The 22,418-nt window shown below is 34.8% G+C and overlaps 1 long non-coding RNA gene across 2 annotated transcripts; it reads right to left on the bottom strand.

Annotated features, from left to right (window-relative positions):
• Positions 1-13,888: 13,888 nt before the first annotated feature.
• LOC136228071 (uncharacterized) lies at positions 13,889-15,952 on the bottom strand. Of its 2 annotated transcripts, none has more exons than XR_010688408.1 (5): positions 15,706-15,952; positions 15,522-15,631; positions 15,241-15,449; positions 14,951-15,157; positions 13,889-14,869 (listed from the first exon to the last, which is right to left on the bottom strand). It is a non-coding gene; the product is annotated as an uncharacterized lncRNA (long non-coding RNA). The 2 variants fall into 2 exon arrangements; XR_010688407.1 differs by having other exon boundaries at positions 15,241-15,441.
• Positions 15,953-22,418: the final 6,466 nt, after the last annotated feature.

The following is a 22,418-nucleotide window of genomic DNA, read 5'->3' as shown; positions in this document are numbered from 1 at the left end:
TAAAAGGTTTGAGGCTCTACCTTTAAAGAGCTCAGTAGAGGATTCGAAATCTCGGAAGTGTTCCGGGGACAGGACGTAGGCTTAGAAGAAGCCGAACCTGGATAAATCTGCTGAGTGAAGTATCTCTAAACCTTAACTCCTAATTTATATTGCTTGCTTTAAATAATCAAAACTGACCAAGTAAAGAGGTCAAGTTGAGTTGTGCGCGTTGAACGTCTGAGTTCAGGAATAGACTCCAAGTGCTATCTCCTGACTCAAGCTGAGAAACTGACCTAGTCACCTGTTGACTAAGCCAGTATCTTGCTGTTTACTCAGCGCCGCTGTTCAAACCTTTTTCTTTAGAGAAAGAAGTCTGCCTAAATTGCAAAAAAGTTTAAATAGTTCCTAACCCCCCCCCTTGGAACTATACTTGCAACTAAATAAGGGACCAACAGTGAACATCTCAGATGTTTCATCCTTGCTACTCAGCAAGATGATCCAAGTGTACCGAGAGAAATCATCTACAATGACTAAGGAGAATTTCTTACCGCCCAAGCTGAGTGGCTGGACAGGTCCGAAAAGGTCCAAATGTAGTAATTCCAATGGTCTCTTGGTTGAGACAATGTTTTTACTTTGAAAAGACTTTTTCGTTTGTTTGCCTTGCTGACACGCATTACATAATTGATCTTTTTCAAATTTCAATTTGGGCAATCCCTCAACTAGTTGCTTTCTAGCTAATTTGGCTAGGAGGTCCATGCTTACATGACCAAGTATCCTATGCCATAGCCAGGAGTTATCCTCTTTAGACACTAAGCATATATTTTTGGAGAATTGTTTTTCTAAACTCAACATATATACATTGTCAACATGAGGGGCAGTTAAAATCAATTTGTTTATTTTACCCTCGAGTATCCGACACTGAGTAGCATCAAATATAACCTATCTACCGCTATCATAAAGCTGAGCTACGCTCAATAGGTTATATTTGAGACCCTTAACTAAGGAGACTGACTCAATGGTGGGATTACCTCCGATAGTACCTGATCCTACTATCTTACCCTTCTTATTGTCTCCAAAGCTTACGTTTCCACCTCGTTTAAGTTCAAGTGTGAGGAACTGAGTTTCATCACCAGTCATATGTCTCGAGCATGCGCTGTCAATATACCACAGTTTTGACTTCTCCACACACCTCAGGCTCACCTGCATTTTTAATCATTCATCTTTAGGTACCCAATTCTTGTTGGGTCCTCGTTTGTTAGCATAAACAGGTGCAAAGTCATATTTTAACTTGTGACGGCATACTTTTATTGTGTGGCCAGCTTTACCACAGAAGTCACAGAATGTTACCCTCTTGGGGTGACTTTGTTTTTGGTCAGCACCATTGTGCTGAGCATGCCAACATACCTTAGTGGTATGTCCTTTCTTTCCGCAGAAGTCACATTGGACAATCCGCTTGTTATACCAACACACATCTCTTGTTATACCAACACACATCTCTTATTACACTTTTTAGTTAGTGTATATAAATCACTCAGTGCGTTAATCATTTCTTTTCTAAGCAAGTGTAAGGATGTTACCTCATTTGAGTATTCCTCCTGTTCAGATTCTTCAAAGAGGTCAGCATGCTTAGATTGAGTATGGTCAGCAGCGTCATCAGCCATGAAGCATATGTTTGCCGATTCAATGGCTTCAACTTCTGACGATGTTGAGTCGTCACTGTCACTCCATGTGGCCACCATCGCCTTTTTGCTTCCCTTCTTGTCTTTCTTTAGATTAGGGCAGCTTGACTTAATGTGCCCAGTTTGATGGCACTCAAAGCACGTGACAGGCTTGGAGCTGTCCTTTTTGTATTTGTCACTGGACTCAGCTTTTTACCTATCACCTCTTCTGAATGGCCTCTTACTGTTCTTTTCATTCTTTCTGAACAGCTTCTTCATCTTTCTCGTGAACATGGCCATTTCCTCATCATCTGATGAGTCAGCTTCAGTTGAGTCAGCTTTTATGACAAGTGATTTTTGTTTCTTGTCTTCTGACTTTTCTTTGGCTTCAAAATTTTTCATAGAGATCTCATGAGTCAGCAGAGATCCGATCAGCTCGTCATATTTATATGTGGTCAAGTCTTGAGCTTCCTCCACGACAGTTTTCTTAGCTTGCCAACTCTTTGGTAAGCTTCTTAGGATTTTCTTCACCTACTCTTCTTCGGTGAAGTTCTTGCCGAGCCTCTTTAGTTCATTTATGATGTTGGTGAATCTGGCATTCATTCCTGAGATTTCCTCATCGTCGTTCATCTCGAACAGCTCGTATAATCTCATATGTTGATTCACCTTTGACTCATTGACCTTGCTTGTACCTTCGTAGGTTACTTCAAGCTTTTTCCAAATCTCCTGTGCTGACTCGCAACCTGAAATCTTATTGTATTCTGCAGCATCTAACGCACAGTGAAGCATATTGATAGCCGAAGCATTGTTTTGTAATTTTTTAAGGTCATCTTCTGACCACTCAGTTTCACTCTTAACAACTTTCTCATTGTTAACAGTTTTATATGGCACATATGGGTCTTGAACTATTGCAAGCCAAGCACTCATGTTTGTGGCTTGTATAAAGTTCTTCATCCTATTCTTCCAGAATGTATAATTGGATCCAAAGAATAGGGGAGGCCGACTAATTGATAATCCCTCTGGGAGTATCTGTGTTGTTTAGTTCCCGGGAAGGAAACGAGTGCTGTTCTCGGCCATTTATCGGGATCAGCTCAAGATTGTTAAATCTTTGAATAGTGAGCTATTTAGCTCTGATACCACTTGTTGGTCCCGTGTGATTAGTTCCAAATGGGGGTTAGGAACTAATGTAACTTTTTCGATTTTAATTAAGCTGACTTAATATATTTTCTTTGAGTTGAATAACTCAGCTTTGGTCAGCACGGCCGATTGTAGCGTAAGATAGCTTTAGCCAGATATTGACTAGAGCTATTTAGCATATGAGTTGGGAATTGACACTTTTGTGGTCAGCTTTCAACTCAGCACTCTTATTTACTCAATTTCAATTTAGACAATTTGTATGCTGAGTAAATATAACAAGCAACACATACACACACACACACACACACACACACACATATATATATATATATATATATATATATATTGAGAGAGTTAGAGATTACTCAGCACGACTTATCCTGGTTCGGCCTCTCCGCCTATGTCCAGTCCCCAGAGTCCCTCCGGGCTTTTGAAATCCAATACTGAGCTCTTTAAAGGTAGAGCACAAACCGTTTACAAGGCAGTTGAGTATGCAAGAGTACCTTCCTCTATTCGTCTACTCAACTCCTACTAAGTGCTATAACCGAACACTTAGGTTTCTCTACCACTGAGTGTTTACAACCAAACACTCAGCACAACACTCTCAATTTACAATTGATACAAATTTTTCTTTTCGAATGAAGAACACTTTAGATGATTACAAGATCACTCTAGCTTTTACACAGAATAGAAAAGTTGGTGTAAGATCTCTTTTGTTTTGATGTGCTTTTTGCTTGTATTTTTCTCACTTGTATTTTCTGTAAATCGGCAATGATCCAAGAGGTTTACTTGTCTCTTTATAGTTGCAATCTGAAGATCAAATCATTTGAATTTTGATTTGCCCGTTGAATCCAAAACGGCTCTTTTGGGAGACAAGGCTCTGGTCAGCTTCAGGTTTGCAGGCCAATCCTGTCGTCTGATTTCCTCAAGTGCCAGGCTTGTCCTTTTCTTGCAGTTTTGTCTTCTTGTACAGGTTTCGTCTTTTAGCTAACGGACGTTTGACCCATGTATCTCGAAATCATATTTGTGCGTAATTCTGAGGTTCCTATTATTGGTTCAGACACTTGTCGGACTTGTCTTCTAGTTAACGGATGTTTGGTGCTGTCCTGAAGATCACTCGGCATGACTTTGTTATTCGTTGTCTTCTGTTTGTTGTTAATCCAGATACTGAGTTCTCTTTTACTCAGCTTCCATGGTCAGCTTCGTTCTGCAAGACTTAGTTCGAAGACTCTTCTATTCTTGATACTGAGTTTCGCTCCACTCAGCTTTTTGATCTCTAAGCTTCTGTTCCGAAGATGACTTATCTTCTGTTATGCTAAGTTCCACTCTACTCAGCTTGTGCTATAATCTTATGCTGGCTTTGTCCTGTCTTACTATTTATATTTATATTTATACTCAACATTGAACAAACATATTAGTACAATTAAATCAAACACTTAAATTTAATTGTCCCTTAATCATGGATTAACTTAAATGATTTTGTCAAATCAAAATCGTGTGGAAAGGTGTTTCAACATATATTGCATGCTGTGTTGACAGCTTCACCCCAGAAGTACTTTGGAAGCCTGTTCTCACTCAGCATTGTCCTAGTTATTTCAACTAGAGTTCTGTTCTTCCTCTCAACTATCCCATTTTATTGAGGAGTCCTAGGAGCAGAAAAATTATGGTCAATACCGCTGACTTCACAGAATTCATCAAACTGTTGGTTTTTGAATTCTCCGCCATTATCACTACGGATGTGAGCTAGTTTTAAATCTCTGTCATTTTCAAGTTTTCTGATCAGTGTTGAGAACGTCTCAAAAGCTTCATCCTTGCTACTTAGCAAGATGACCCAAGTGTACCGAGAGAAATCATCCACAATGACCAAGGAAAATCTCTTATCTCCCAAGCTGAGTGGTTGGACAGGTCCGAAAAGATCCAAGTGTAGTAATTCCAATGGACGCTTGGTTAAGACAATATTTTTACTTTGAAAAGACTTTTTGGTTTGTTTACCTTGCTGACAAGCATTACATAGTTGATCTTTCTCAAATCTAAGTTTGGGCAAACCCTCAACTAATTGCTTTCTTGCTAATTTGGCAAGGAGGTCCATGCTTACATGACCAAGTCTCCTATGCCATAGCCAGGAGTTATCCTCCTTTGACACTAAGCATATGTTTTTCAAAAAATTCTTTTCTAAACTCAACATGTACATATTGTCAACACGAGGGGAAATTAAAATCAAATCGTTTGTTTTTCCCTTGAGTATCCGACACTCAGTGGCGTCAAATACAACCTTTCTACCGCTGTCACACAGCTGAGCCACGCTCAATAGGTTATATTTGAGACCTCTGACTAAGGAGATTGACTCAATAGTAGGGTTACCTCCGATAGTACCTGAACCTACTATCTTACCCTTTTTGTTGTCTCCGAAGCTTACGCTTCCACCTCGTTTACGCTCAAATGTGATGAATTGAGTTTCATCACGAGTCATATGCCTTGAGCATGCGCTGTCAATATACCAAAGCTTTGACTTCTCCACGCACCTCAGGCTCACCTGCATTTTAAACTATTCATCTTTAGGTACCCAATTCTTTTTGGGTCCTCGTTTGTTAGCATGAACAGGTGAAACATCATATTTAATTTTGTGATGGCATACACTTATGGTGTGGCCATCTTTTCCACAAAAGTCACAAAACATTACCCTTTGAGGGTATTTCCTCTTTTGGTCAGCACGATGGTGCTGAGCATACCAACACACTTTTATAGTGTGTCCTCTCTTTCCACAACAGTCACACTGACTGTTTTGCTGAGTGTACTGTCGATGCTGACCAGTACCTTGATACTCAGCATGAGGATAGAACCTTTTCTTAGCTGATGTACTCAGCTGGTTCTATATAGTTGTGATGTCCTTTCTCAGCTTCTTAGAGTCTGATTGGACTTCAGAAATAAATCTATGCATTATTTTCAAATTTTCATCTTGCCTAGTATTGTCCTGAAGGAGATGTCGGATGTCACTCAGTTTGACTTCCTCGATCTCATCACATCGCCTGCTGAGTGCTCTAATTTTCTTATTACACTTTTTGGTCAATGTATAGAGGTCACTCAGGGCATTAACCATTTCATTTCTGAGCAATAGAAGAGATGTTACCTCATTGGAGTGGTCCTCTTGGTCAGTGTCATCTGAGAGGTCAGCTTGCTCAGATCGACCTTGGTCAGCAGATTCGTCTGCCATAAAACATATGTTTACAGACTCCGTGGCATCAGCTTCTGATGAGGTTGACTCATCACTGTCACTCCATGTTGCCACCATTGCTTTTCTGCTACCTTTCTTTTCTTTCTTCAGAGTTGGACAGCTTGATTTAATGTGCCCAGTCTGATGGCATTCAAAGCATGTGACAGGCTTCGAGCTGTCCTTTTTGTATCTGCTGTCACTGGACTCAGCTTTGTACTTATCGCTTCTTCTGAATGGCCTTTTGCTGTTCTTGTCATTCTTTCTGAACAGCTTCTTCATCTTTCTTGTGAACATGGCCATCTCCTCATCATCTGATGAGTCAGCTTCTATTGAGTCAGCTTTCATGACAAGTGATTTTTGCTTCTTGTCCTCTGACTTTTCTTTAGCTTCAAATTTCTTCATTGAGATCTCATGGGTCAACAGAGATCCGATCAGCTCGTCATATTTGTATGTGGTCAGGTCCTGAGCTTCTTCCACAGCTGTCTTCTTAGCTTGCCAACTCTTGGGTAGACTTCTCAAGATTTTCTTCACCTGCTCTTCTTCTGTGAAGTTCTTGCCGAGTCTTTTCAGCTCATTTATGATGTTGGTGAATCTAGCGTTCATTTCAGAGATGTCCTCATTGTCATTCATCTCGAACAGCTCGTATAATCTCATGTGTTGGTTCACCTTTGATTCCTTGACCTTGCTTGTACCTTCATTCCATCTTCTTCCATATTTCCGGTGCTGACTCGCAACCTGAAATTTTATTGTACTCTGCCGCATCTAACGCACAGTGAAGCATATTGATAGCCGAAGCATTATTTTGTAATTTTCTAAGGTCATCTTCTAACCACTCAGTTTCACTCTTAACAACTTTCTCATTGTTTACCATTTTATAAGGCACAAACGGGCCTTGAACTATTGCAAGCCATGCACTCATGTTTGTGGCTTGAATGAAGTTTTTCATCCTGTTCTTCCAAAATGTATAATTGGATCCGAAGAACAAGGGAGGCCGACTAATAGATAATCCCTCAGGGAGTATCTGTGTTGTTTGATTTCCAGGAAGGAAACGAGTGATGTTCTTAGCCATTTACAGGGATCAGCTCAAGATAGTTTTATCTTTGAGTAGTGAGCTACTGGGCTCTGATACCACTTGTTGGTCCCGTGTAATTAGTTCCAAGGGGGGGTTTAGGAACTAATGTAACTTTTTTGCTTAATTATGCTGACTTAATTAATTATTTAAATTACTTAACTCAGTTTTGGTCAGCACGGCCGAGAGAGATGTAAGACAGCTTTAGTCAGAGACTGACTAGAACCGTTTTACTTGTGAGTTGGGAATTAACACTTAATGGTCAGCTTCCAACTCAGCACTCTGATTACTCAGTGTCAGCTTATACAATTTATATCTAGAGTAATTTAAGCAAGCAACACATACATATATATATTGAGAGAAAGAGTTAGAAATTACTCAACAGATTTATCCTGGTTCGGCCTCACCGCCTACGTCCAGTCCCCAGAATACTTCCGGGCTTTTTCAATCCAATACTGAGCTCTTTAAAGGTAGAGCACAAACCGTTTACAAAGCAGTTGAGTATGCAAGAGTACCGTCCTCTATTCGTCTACTCAACCCCACTAAGCGCTATAACCGAACACTTAGATTTTCTCTACCGTTGAGTACTAAAACCGAGTACTCAACACCACTCTCTCAACTTTTACAATTGATACATATTTGTTCTTTCTAGATGAAGAACACTTTAGATGAATACAAATTCAATCTAGACTTTTACACATAGATAGGAATTTGGTGTAAGATTTTCTTTTCTTGTTTGAATGTGCTTTGTATGTATGCTCTTTTCTTTTTGTATTTCGGCAAAAGATCCAAGAGTTGAACTTGTCCTTTTATAGTGAATTCATGATGCCTCAATCATTTGAATTCGGATGTATCCGTTGAATTCAAACGGTCTTCTTACGTCATTCACTGGTCAGCATACAGATTTGCAGACCAATCCTGTCGTCTGAATTTAGCAGGCGTCAGGCTTGTCTTCTTCCGCCAGGTTCGTCTTCTAGCGCCAGTTTCGTCTTTTAGCCAGAGGCCAGTTGACCCATGCGTCTCGAAACTATCTCCTTGCGTAATTCCAAAGCTTCTGAATTGGCGCAGATTTCTGTCGGATCTTGTCTTTTAGCAAACAGATCATTGGCGCTGTCCTGATGAACATTCAGCTTGACTCTAACAGACGTTGCCTTCGACCTTTGTCTCTGGTGATGCTGAGTCATGTTCTACTCAGCTTCTTCGGTCAGCTTCGTCTTCAAGCATTTGTTCTGAAGAAGACTTTTCTTCTATTATGCTGAGTCGTGTTCTACTCAGCTTCTTCGATCAGCTTCGTCCTCAAGTGTTTGTTCTGAAGAGGACTTTTCTTCTATTATGTTGAGTCGTGTTCTACTCAGCTTCCGTGCCTCATGCTGACTTTATTCTGTCATACTTTTTATTTCTGTTCACTTATAATTAATACTCAACATTAAACAAACACATTATAAAATTAAATCAAAACACTTAAATTTAATTGCCTTAATCATGGATTAACTTAAATAATTTTGTCAAATCAAAATCATGTGTAAAGGTGTTTCAACAAATGGCATATCAGGTCGTTTAAAAAAATCATATTTTCTGTGATTGGAAATTAATAATTATAAATTCGTTGAAATATTTTGAATTTTTTTTATCAAACTCGTACAATAAATAGTATATTTTTTAAATTAATTTTTTTCACGTCTAGTTATATGTTTATAGTTTGTTACTAATGAGTTATAAAATGACTTACATGCGAAGTGTAGATGATAAGATTCATGATCGAGAAGACAGTTTGATGAATTATTTCTCAAATTGAGCCAACTTGACGACGTTAAGGGTAAAACTGAGTTTCGCTACCAGTATTAGGAGTAAAATTGTGCAATTTTAGACGTTAAGATTAAAATTGCTACTGACTCTAAACGTTAAATGTATTTTTGCATCTTATCCCCTTTTCTAATAAATTTTGAGGAATAAATTTCACCCTAATAAAAAAAGTGAGCTGCTAAAATAAGGTAAGTATCATATAATATAAGGTAAGTATCATATAATATAAGGTAAGTGAAGTGTTTTTTTATAATTTAAATCCTTTATTTTTGTCATATTTGGTAGTATTTTTTTATTGTTATTTTATTAAAATCAAATCCATGTTTTGGTAGTTTCTTCTTTATCACAGCTGTTTTGAAACTTTACTGGAAGTTTTTTGGATTTTTTTTATTAGGTTTATTTTTTTTGGATAAGTGCAAAAATACCCCTAAAGTTTTACAATTAGAAACAATTTTATCTCCAACGTGTAGAATGGTGCAATTTTACCCTTAATATTGATAGCAAATAGCAATTTTACCCCTAAATTTGTCAAGTTGGGTCAATTTTTGACATTATTATAAAGCATGGATATTTTGTTTTTTATTCTGCATCAATGTCATATCAGGTCGTTTAAAAAAATCATATTTTCTGTGATGGGAAATTAATATTTATAAATTCGGTGAAATATTTTGAATTTTTTTTGTCAAACTCGTACAATAAACATAAACCCTATAATTTTAAATTTTTTTTTTCATGTCTAGTTATTTGTTTATTATTTTTTTTTTTTGGTAGAAGTCTAGTTATTTGTTTATAATTTGTTACTAATGAGTTAAAAAATGACTTAAGGTGAATGCATTTTATTTTTTTTGGGATAAGTGCCAAAATACCTCTAAAGTTTACAATTAGGAGCAATTTTATCTCCAATGTGTAAAATGATGCAATTTAACCCTTAATATTTACAGCAAATAGCAATTTTATCCATAAATTTGTCAAGTTGGGTTAATTTTTGACATTATTATAAAGCACGGATATTTTTTCTTTATTCTGCATCAATGGCATATCAGGTCGTTTAAAAAAAATTCATATTTTCTGTGATTGGAAATTAATATTTATAAATTCAGTGAAATATTTTGATTTTTTTGTCAAACTTGTACAATAAACAGTATATTTTTTAATTTTTTTAATTTTTTTTTCACGTCTAGTTATTTGTTTATAATGTGTTACTAATGAGTTATAAAATGACTTACAGTAAATGCATTTTATTTTTTTTGTTACAATTAGGAGCAATTTTATCTCCAACGTGTAAAATGGTACAATTCAACCCTTAATATTGACAGCAAAAAGCAATTTTATCCCTAAACTTGTCAAGTTGGATCAATTTTTGACATTATCATAAAGCACGGATATTTTGTTCTTTATTCTGCATCAATAGCATATCAGGTCGTTTAAAAAAATCATATTTTCTGTGATTGGAAATTAATATTTATAAATTCAGTGAAATATTTTGATTTTTTTTGTCAAGCTCATACAATAAACAATATATTTTTTTAATTTTAAATTATTTTTTTCACGTATAGTTATATGTTTATAATTTGTTACTAATGAGTTATAAAATGGCTTACATTCGAAGCGTAGGTGAATGTCTTTTATTTTTTTTGGGATAAGTGCAAAAATGCCCCTAAAATTTACAACTAGGAGCAATTTTATGTGCAACGTATAAAATGGTGCAATTTTACCCTTAATATTGACAGCAAATAGCAATTTCACCCCTAAACTTGTCAAGTTGGGTCAATTTTTGACATTATTATAGAGCACAGATATTTTGTTCCTTATTCTGCATCAATGGCATATCAGGTCGTTTAAAAAAAATCCATATTTTCTGTGATTGGAAATTAATATTTATAAATTCAGTGAAATATTTTGATTTTTTTGTCAAACTCGTACAATAAACAGCATATTTTTTAAATTTTAATTTTTTTTTTCACGTATAGTTATATGTTTATAGAGGGCGAGCCTTGGCGCAAGGGTAAAACGTTGTTGTCGTGTGACCGAAGGTCACGGGTTCGAGTCTTAGGAGCGGCCTCTTGCCAAAAAAAATTGGCAAGGGAAGGCTTGCCCCCGGTACACCGTTGTGGTGGGACCCCTCCCCGGACCCTCGCTTAGCGGGGACGCGTAGAGTACCGGGCCGCTCTTTTATAGTTATATGGTTATAATTTGTTACTAATGAGTTATAAAATGACTTACATGCCAAGTGTAAGTGAATGTATTTTATTTTTTTTGGGATAAGTGCAAAAATACCTTTGAAGTTTACAACTAGGAGCAATTTTATCTCCAACGTATAAAATAGTGTAATTTTACCCGTAATATTGACAACAAATAGCAATTTTACCCCTCAACTTATCAAGTTGGGTCAATTTTTGACATTATTATAATGCACGGATATTTTGTTCCTTATTCTGCATCAATGGCATATCAGGTCGTTTAAAAAAATTCATATTTTCTAGGTAGTAAATTAATATTTATAAATTCGGTGAAATATTTTGAATTTTTTTTTTGTCAAACTCGTACAATAAACAATATATTTTTTAAATTTTGTTTCACGTCTAGTTATATGTTTATAATTTGTTACTAATGAGTTATAAAATAACTTACATGCAAAGTGTAGATGATAAGATTCATGATCGAGAAGGCAGTTTGATGAATTATTTCTCAAATTGACCCAACTTGACGAAGTTAAGGGTAAAATTGCTTTTCGCTACTAATATTAGGAGTAAAATTGTATAATTTTTCTATCAAAAAAAATGTATAATTTTAGAGGTTAAGAGTAAAATTGCTACTGACTTTAAACGTTAAATGTATTTTTGCATCTAATAATTTTTTTGAGGAATAAATTTAACCCTAATAAAAAAAAAAGTGAGCTGCTAAATACTGCCCATAAATTACTTATCACCGCTCCTATTTGGACTTTTTTGACATTCTCATAATTTTGATCAAAAACTGAAATTCTCTCTCCAAAATCATAAACCAGAATAACAATAATTGAAATTATAAAAATAATTGATGTGTGACACCCGAACCCCGAAAATGAATGATTACAAGTCGGAAACATTAAAATTTACATTTTTTTTAAAATGGTGCAATTTTAATTTTAATGTTGGCAATCAAGAATAATTTTAATTCTAAATTTGGATCAATTTCAGACATTATTATAAAGTATGGATATTTCATTATTCTGCACCAATTGCATAACAGTTCATTTTAAAAAACAGATTTTATATTTTCTGTGATTTAATAATAGAATTCGAGAATAATATTTATAAATTCATTGAAATATTTACAATAGATAGTATACTTTTAAAAAATTTAATTTTTTTTTCTACCTCTAATCATATGTTGCAATAACTAGTTTTATAAGTCAAAAGACGTAATTTACCCTCATATGTAAGGAAAATTAAGTGTCATTTATAATTATAAGGAAAGTTAAGTGTGATTTATAATTTAAATGCTTTATTTTTATTTAGTAGTATTTTTATTTTATTTTATTAAAATCAAATCCTTATTTTTTTATTTTCTACTTTTTTATATAGCTGTTTTAGTAAGTTTGTTTGGATTTTTTTTTTTAATTAGGTGAATGCATTTTAAATTTTTTGAGGATAAGTGTAAGAGAATAAGGAGCAATTTTATCATTAACTTCCAAAATGATGTAATTTACTCCTGAGATTGGCAACTAAGTGCAATTTTTTTCTAAAGTTAGATCAATTATTGTAAAGCACGAATATTTTGTTTCTTATTCTGCACCAATTATATATCAGTTCGTTTAAAAAAAAGATTTCGTATTCTATGTGATTTAATAATAGAATTGTAGATTAATATTTTATAAATTCAATGAAATATTTTGAAGTTTTTTTTGTCCAACTCGTACAATAGATAGTATATTTTTTAATTTTTTTTACGTCTAATCATATGTTTATGATCTATTAGTAATGAGTGATAAAAATACCCACATACGAAGTATAGATGACAAGATTCATAACCGAGAAAACAGTTTGAAGAATTATTTTTCAAATTTACCCAACTTCACAATGTTAAGGGTAAAATTGCTCTTGGTTTCCAACAGGGGCGGAACATGGGTGGGCTAGGGTCCCTCCAGCCGTCGGAGCTACCATGGTTACGAGTAGTTTTGACCCCCTAATATTAGTTTATATTCTATGTAGTAATATTGCATTGTTTAAAGGTACATGAGATGGTTAAAAACACTTTTTTTTAAAAAGTTTTAAGTTCAATTCTCCCAACCTCAATTTATTTTAAAAAGTATTTATTTATTTAAATTTTATTTTTCAATAATTATATAACTATGTTAGCATTATTAATTTATTTATTTATTTTCATAACACTTTTAAACTCTTTATTATGTCTTTACCATTTGAAAGAAATCAATTTCTTATTTTTGTTAAATATATCTCATTACGTGTTAGGCTTGTCCAAAATTCAAAATTTCAATATTTTGGATCTATTAGATATTCCCTAAATCTAAATTTCTAATTTTTTTTAACCTATTAATCCTCTATAAATCCAAATTTCTAATTCTGTGAGTTATATTTTCTGATATTTTTTTAGTCACATACTTATTATGAATTTATGATCTTTAATTTTGTCCCGATTTTCATATATTGTACGAGTTGGACAAAAAAAATTCAATAAATTTCACCAAATTTGTAAATATTAATCTCTAATTCTAAATCACAGAAATATATTTTTTTTAACATACTGATATGCGATTAGTGCAGAATAAGAAACAAAATAACTATTTTATAATAGCATTTGAAATTGACACAATTTACCAACATTAAAGGTAAAATAACTTTTGACTACTAACATTAAGAAAAAAATTACACCATCTTAGATATTAAAAATAAAATTACCCCGCCTTTAAACGTTAAGAATATTTACTAAAACATTAAATATGATAAATTACACTCATGGTCACTGAACTTTATCCATTTTAATATTACGGTTACTGATTTTCAATTCTTAACGGTATAACCACTAAACTTTAACACTGATAGCCACTCAACGCCTCAAAACGACTGTTGACGGCTTCAAACTAAAAAAATCAAAGAGTTAAAAATATTCCAATGAATTTTAATTTTTGAAAATTTTCATTTTTAGATCATTTGAGTATTGTTTGGTTTGTATGAATTTTTAGAGAAAAAAAGCTCCAAAAAAGTGATTTTGAAAAATAAAAAATGTTATCACATGTCTGAACAACTTGAATTCTTCAATATTTTTTTTTTTACCATTTCATATGTTAGATCTAAATTTAAACTTCCTCTGAAACGTTAAGATTAAATTTGATCACTATTCCTGAAAATCTATTAAAAAAATAAGGAATAAGATACAAAAATACCTCTAACTTTTACAGTCATGAGATATTTTACTCCTAACGTCTAAATGATACAATTTTACACCTAACATTGGCAACCGGTGGCGAATACAATATTACTTGGTTGGGGGGCCGATTTTACACGTGTCCGGGAATTTTTTTTTTTTTTGCTAAATCAAACTTGCTTTATATTTGTTTTTTTCTCAAAGAACCATTTTGTTTAACATCATTTTTCTTCTCAAAATACTATTGTCATTTCGTTTAGATACCTTTTAATTAAGGTTAGAATTTTCTTTTTACTGAATACTTGTTTAATTAACCTCACCGATCACTCACGAACTAACCAGAATCGCAATCTAACACTAACACTAACCGATCCCTCAATGTGCTCTCGGGCTCTCATTTCCATTATTTTACTTTTTTTTTTACAGATTACAAATCAATTACAAAATATACAGAAAAACAAATAAACACACAAAAAAAATTATATATATATAACCTGAGACTTCTATATATATATCCTTTCAATTTTCCAACTTTGCCCCTGCCACCATCCCTCGTTCGTTCACTCACAGAGTCACCATCGACTCCACCACCAGTCCCCGCCGTCTGCCACCATGCTTGTCGTTCACCAGAAAATCGCTTTACACCTAAAAGGAAAGCAAAACAGTAAGTCAGAATGTAGGAGAGAAGACAAAAACAAGAAAATCGGAAGGTCATCTAGAACTTACAGCAACCCGAACGGAGGACGTGAAGAAGAGGAGAGCCAGAGAGCCACCATTCTCTGCCCGTCTTCCTCCATCTCCGAATACCAAACCCATCATTCACTCATCCACACCATCGGATCTGAACGAAACACAAAAGGTCACCATCGACTCCACCACCAGTCGCCGCCGTCTGCCACCGTGCTTGTCGTTCACCAGAAAATTGCTTTACACCTAAAAGGAAAGCAAAACAGTGAGTCAGAATACAGGAGAGAAGACAGAAAAACAAGAAAATCAGAAGGTCATCTAGAACTTACCGCAACCCGAACGGAGGAAGTAAAGAAGAGAAGAGTCACCGTTCTCCACCCGTCTTCCTCCACCTCCGAATATCCAAACCGATCTGTCACTCAACCACACCACCGAATCTGAACAAAACACAAAAGGTCACCATCGACTCCACCACCAGTCTCCTCCGCCTGCCACCGTGCTTGTCGTTCACCAGAAAATCGCTTTACACACTGTTTTGCTTTCCTTTTAAGTCAGAATATAGGAGAGAAGACAGAAAAACAAGAAAATCGGAAAGTCATCTAGAACTTACCGCAACCCAACGGAGGAAGTGAAGAAGAAGAAAAGAGTCACCGTTCTCCGCCCGTCTTCCTCCATCTCCGAATACCAAAACCGATCTGTCACTCATCCACACCACCGGATCTGAACGAAACACAAAAGGAAGAGATGAGATTGCGGAGGCATCAAACAAAAAACCAGAGTGAGAAAGGGCTAACCACGGAGGTGGACGCTGCTCGCCCTCGCGGTCGTCTCCGTCGAAGATGGGGGAGTCCACGCCGTTGACGGTGGAAGAACAACAGTCCAGAATCTTCAAGGTTTCGAAGAAGAAAAAGAAATGTAGTGATGAAGAGAGAGAGATGGTCGGATCAAATGGAGCGGCCGGCGATGGAGAAGATGGGGGTAGGGTTTCTATCGATTTTGAACAGGGAGAGGAAGGTAAGAGAGATGAAGATGGGGTTAGGGTTTTTACACAAAATGAATTCAGCCCTAAAAAATCCAAATATATACCCATATTTTCAAATTGACCCCTACTAATCCCGTTCATTTCAACGTATCCCCAATAGTTATAGTTTGTTTCGATTGAGTCCCTCCTAGTTACATATTACTTCCCCCGTTTTAATTAATTCTTGAACCTGACCCCGTTTATTTTATTCCATTCAGTTTCAGCCCCTCTGATTCTAATTAAGCCCAAACAGTTTAATTTAAGTTCAATCAAGCCCTCCCATATTATAATTACCCTCCAATTAATTTGTTTAAATTTTAATTATCATTTATAAAATTCTATCTAGTCCTTTTATGTGACATGGACACATTTCGTTAAGTTTAGTAATTATTTTATTTTATAAATTTACGTACACATTATTCGTTTAATTCGTTAAATAAAAAAGAACATAAATGCATCATGTATATGTAATATATGCGATTTCAAAACCAAAATAAATCGGTTTGAGATGTTATCTCGAATTTTAATAAATTCAACAAGGTTTCAAAAAAAAATCCAACTAGATTCAAGTTGATGCGAAAACGTCATTTGAAATTATAAAAAAATATTCAAAATATTCCTTATTAAAATTCAAATCCTATTGATCGTATATGTGACAAATGTAAAATAAAATTGAATTTTAATTCAATAAAGTATGATTACGTGTATGTTATATGCATAATTTAAAACAAAAATAAATCAATTCGAAATGTTATTTCGAATGAATAAAATTAACCAAATTAATTCGCATGGATATGAAAATGTCATTCGAATTTAAGAATACATCTAAAATATTCTTTATTGAAATTTACATTTTATTTATTGTATATACGAATGGTAAAATGGAATTTTAATCCGATAAATACGAGTACGTGTATGTTGTACACGTAATTACAAATTAAAACAAACACAAACCTAATAACCCTAAATCATACAAGTACATGATTTATACCGACAATTTAAAGCAAACAAATAGTAAACACATAATATCACAATAGTACTAATACGTCGGACGGGGTAGGGTGAGACCGCACCTCTTTCTTACACGTACTAAGAAAAACGATCTATTCGAAGATCGTCCTTATCAAAACTAAACCATACAAAGTCAATCGAAACAGATAGGGCGACCAATCACGCCCACACACACATTTTCAAGTGATGATTGGTGACGACTCGAAACCTAAAACACGAATGACAGATCAAGCCGGCCACGCACCCCAACTTGAAAACCGAAAGCCATGGTGTGACAGATAAATCAAGAGATATTTGTATCAATCAAAATTCGGAGAAATTTTTTGATTTTTTTTTACCAACTCATACAATACACAATATATTATTTATTTATTTTTAAATTTTTTTCACGTCTAATCATATGTTTATGATATGTTACTAATTAATGATAAAATGACTCACATGTGAAGTGTATATGACAAGATTCATGACCGAGAAGACATCTTGATGAATTATTTATCAAATTGACCCATATTGACACCGTTAAAGGTAAAATTGATTTTGAGTGGCAACGTTAGAAGTAAAATTGCACCATTTTAGATGTTAGAAGTAAAATTGCTACTGATTATAAACGTTAGAAGTATTTTTGCACCTTTTTTTTAAATAGATTTTCAAACATTTTAGAAAAAAGGTAAATTTAGATCTAAATATGAACACTCATGCTCTTGTACAATGCTCTGTATCATATTGATATGGACCTAAAAAGTTTATATTTTAAGTATCTTAATATCGTGTTTTATTAAATAAATCCAAGTGATCATTAATAAATTCAAATATTATATCATCATTATGTGTTTTGTTTTACCTTTTAGGTATTTAAGAAGATTTAGGATGAACTTGCAACTAAAAGTGCAAAAGAACCAAGCTTATGAAGAAAGCTAAAATTACAGATTGCGCGGGCGTGCAATTTCCATATTTTGCATAAGTCACAGATGTTGCACCAAATAATTTCATTCCCAGATTCTAAAGATCACATCATTCCAAAAGACTTATCTTCTCCCAAAAGTTGCATCTTATCATCCCAAAAGACGTGTCCTTCCAGAAAGGTGTCTTGAAAAGACATGTCCCAATAGAGGAGTTCTTTCATTTCCTTATTTAAAGAAGCCATATACAGAATCATATATACATAGAAAGATACAGAGAAGCACATGTGAGAAATATTACAGAGAAATTAAAGAGCAACTCATGAATTACAAGTGAATTTTGGAAAAGAGATATCAAGGAAGAAGAAGAAGAAGACTACATATAAAGGATAGAGAAATCATCCTTCCTTTTAAACTTCATTCTTTCTTTCTTGAATCTCTACATTTATGTTTAATGTTATGTTGATGTTTATGAATTACATTTTTACAATCAAATCAATATTCAAGTGTTCTTCATTACTACATAAATTCCATTACAGAGTTTTCTTATATGAATGTTTTCAATCTTTTCATATATTGGTATTCTTAAGTTAGGAAACACGTTGAGAGATTGATCCTAACTAAGATTACAAGGAATTGATCATTCGGTATTCACTAGAGACAGGGGCGGATTTAGAGGGGTCAAAGGGGGCATTTGCCCCCCTTCATCCGGGAAAAAAAAATTCCAAAACGACGTCGTTTTGGTTCCAGTCAAAACGACATCGTTTTGTTTTATGTTTTTTAATTTACAAGCAGCAAATGCACAGGTGTATCGTGCGATTCTTCTCCTCGACTCCATCTATCAACATACGCAGCACAGACGCCCCTCTCCTCTCCTCCAGCAAGTGACGCCCCTCCTTCTCCGACCGGCCACCATCAATGCCTCATCAATCAATTTCAGGTTAGCGACTCCCCTCCTCTCCTAACCGTTAGTTTAACTTTTGCCCTTTAATTTTAATTTTAGGTTAACAAATTGATTGAATATTAATTTTCATCTGCTAGCTACACCTTATACTAGGAAAAACAAAGCCATACGCAGTTCTTTTCAACTTCATCCCTGTAAGTTCACTTGATTATTTATTCGATTAATCTCAATTCTCGTTTAAGGGTTCTTGATTTTGCTGTTTGATTTATGTGTGTAGGAATTTCATATTTGAATTGTTATTTTGGCTAAAACTATGATGTTTGCTTGGGAATTCATGGATTTAACTGAATCTGAATAACGGAAGAACAAATTTGATGAAACATAGTGTTGTAAAATCAAATATGGCGTACTAATTGTAGAGATTTGTGATTGTGGAAGTATGATAAAAAGAATTTTGAGTTCATAGTCATAGACAGAATATATACATGTATTATCTGCTTATTTGTTCAATTGCAGACTACAGTAGTATACACAATGCTGGTAATGTGGGAGTAGAGGGAGCTATTGTTGTCGGTAAGCTATTGGAGCAGGATGATTATGAACTTGGCTACGACGCTGCTAAAGGTTAGTGATATTTTACACTTTTGTGATGGTTTGTCTCAATGTAAATTGATTGTAGATTAATGTTATTTTGTCTAAAAAAAAATTTACATAGAGTTTTGCCTCCCCCCCTCCCTCAAATCCTGGATCCGCCACTGACTAGAGAGATCAGGTTTATTGAATGATTGTCGTATGTTAACTTGTATACTTGTTATTTCATATGACAGTGCAATTAATTCTCTATATGAGAACTAAGGATTAATGCTTCATATATGAACTTATAAAGGACTCTGATTTATGTCGAGAGAGTAAATTAGAAACTATAATTAACTTAGCCTGTAATGTCATAATAAATACTTATAAAAACATACTTTAAGCACATCCATTCCATTTCATTTCTATAAAAATAATTCATTTATAAAAAAATGTTATGAGTTTACTGTAGTTTAGTTTAGATTTTTAGATCAGATAACTTAACCCCGTAAAATTCATATTCACTATAAGCAAAAGAAACAGATAAAAGTGATAGTGAGTAATAAACTTTATTCCTCGTGGGATCGATATCTTTTATTACTATAAGAAAACCGTGCACTTGCGGAAATTCCTTAACACATATTATATATGGTAAGTGAAGTGTCCTTCATACTTAAAATGCTTTTTTTTATTTGGTAGTATTATTTTTTTTTTAATTAAAATCAAATCCTTATTTTGGTATTTTCTACTTTTTATATAGTTGTTTTAAAACTTTACTCTAAGTTTATTTGGATTATTTATTATTAGGTGAATGTGCCTTTTTTGTTTTTAAGAAAAAAGTGCAGAAATACTCATAATCTTTACAGTCGGGGCAAATTTATCTTTAATATCTAAAATGGTGTAATTTTTCTCTTAATGTTGACAGTCAAAAGCAATTTTACCCTTAACGTTGGCAAATTGCGTCAATTTCAGACATTATTATAAAACACAAATATTTTGTTCATTATTTTGCACTAATTTCATGTCAGTTCGTTTAAAAAAAATCATATTTTTTGTAATTTAATAATAGAATTGGAAATAAATATTTATAAATTCAGTGAAATGTTTTGATTTTTTTTTTGTCAAAGGAAAATGAGAAAGGATCAAAGGAACTTACACGGACACCGAAGTAAGAAAAGAGAAGATGGACGACAGGGAAGATCGACGGAGGGATCAGAGGATTCTGGGAATAAGAAAACTTCAAAGCTTAAAGGAGGTAGGCGAACTCAAAAAGACGAAGAGAGAGAAAAAGGGGTTTAAAAAGGAGACCATGATGTCATCCCTCTCGGCACCAGGGCCTTTGAGTGACACATGTTGGTCCCTTGTAAGGTTGCAAGTATAGTTCCAAGGGGGGTTAGGAACTATTTAAACTTTTTCGCAATTAGGGCAGACTTCTTTTTCTAAAGAAAAAGGTTTGAACAGCGGCGCTGAGTAAACAGCAAGATACTGGCTTAGTCAACAGGTGACTAGGTCAGTTTCTTAGCTTGAGTCAGGAGATAGCACTTAGAGTCTGTTCCTGAGCTCAGACGTTCAACGCGCACAACTCAATTTGACCTCTTTACTTGGTCAGTTTTGATTATTTAAAGCAAGCAATATAAATAAGGAGTTAAAGGTAAGAAATACTTCACTCAGCAGATTTATCCAGGTTCGGCTTCTTCTAAGCCTACGTCCTGTCCCCGGAACCCGTTCCGAGATTTCAAATCCTCTACTGAGCTCTTTAAAGGTAGAGCCTCAAACCCTTTACAATATCAGCAATTGAGTATGACAAGAGTACCTTCCTCTATACTTCTACTCAATCATAATCTCTCGCTGAGTACTTAAAACCGAGTACTCAGCCTCTCCTTTCTATCTCTAGAAATGATAAGTGTTTTGTCCTAATACAAAGATGTGCTAAGACACTTTAGACGATTTAACAATCACTCTAGACTTTTACACAAATATAAGAAATTATAGTGTAAGATTTGCTTTGCTTCTTGCTTGCAGAACTTGTGTAGAAATTTGGTCAGCGTAACTGCTTGATCAAGTTCTGTGTAGAATGAAGCTTGTGATGGCACTATTTATAGAGACGTCTGGGCATCAGTCATTTTGAATTTCGAAATAACCGTTGGAGGAAAACGGCTATATGTCGCTATCATCCTGACTTGCTCAGAGCTCTCAGCCAATCACAATCGTGTATCTTCTGTCCTCGGTCAGCTCAGCAGATGGTCTCTCCTTTTATGGTAAGGTCAACTGGACAGCATACTGTGTCATCTGAACTTTGCCAAAAGAGGAAACACTTTGTCGGGAAGTTTTCCTTTGCCAGCTGCTGTCTTGTACGCTTTGTCGAGACTACTCAGCAGCTTCATCTTGAAGTTGTTCCCGAAGGTCTTCTAGATCCTTCCGTTTGCTGAGTTGCATTTTGTTCAAAACGGCAACATCTTGACATATGCGGGCCGAGTGTACTAAGTTGTTTGACTTGGGCCTTGGCTTCCGTATTGGGCTTGGGCCTTCCAATCCTTATGTCTTATAACAGTTTTAACTCAACATTGAACAAACACATTAGTAGAATAAATCAAAGCATTTAAACTTAGTGTGTTTAGAATATGTATTTACTTAAACAATTTTGTCAAATCAAAATTATGTGGAAAGGTGTTTCAACAACACCTGGCAATCGACCTGTGGTATGGGATAGAACACCCATCAATAGGCCGCCTATTGACAGCACGCGAAGAAGTTCAAAAGCCTTAAAGGGCTTTATTGTCAATTTTAGGGGGGATTCTGGTAACATCCAGATATTATCAAGGGACCAATCCATAAAGTTCCATAAGAAGGAGGAACTAAAGGAGTATTTACACTGAAAGCTTGAGCTTTGGCTTGCCAGAGGAGGGCTTCAGAGAGGCCAGCAAAAATTTGGTGGAATGTCTTCAAGAGAGCTGAGTCATAATGATGACGCTGGATATTGTTGTGACGGCAACTCATTCTGCTTTAACACATCAGTATCCATCTCTTGCTTGTTTAGGTTAAGTAGCCTGATGGCCTCACCGATTTGCTCTACTGATCACTGACTGTATGACACCA

This window comes from Euphorbia lathyris, chromosome 4 (genome assembly GCF_963576675.1).
Source record: "Euphorbia lathyris chromosome 4, ddEupLath1.1, whole genome shotgun sequence".
Lineage (NCBI taxonomy): Eukaryota > Viridiplantae > Streptophyta > Magnoliopsida > Malpighiales > Euphorbiaceae > Euphorbia > Euphorbia lathyris.
This window is presented reverse-complemented; position numbering and strand designations above follow the sequence as displayed.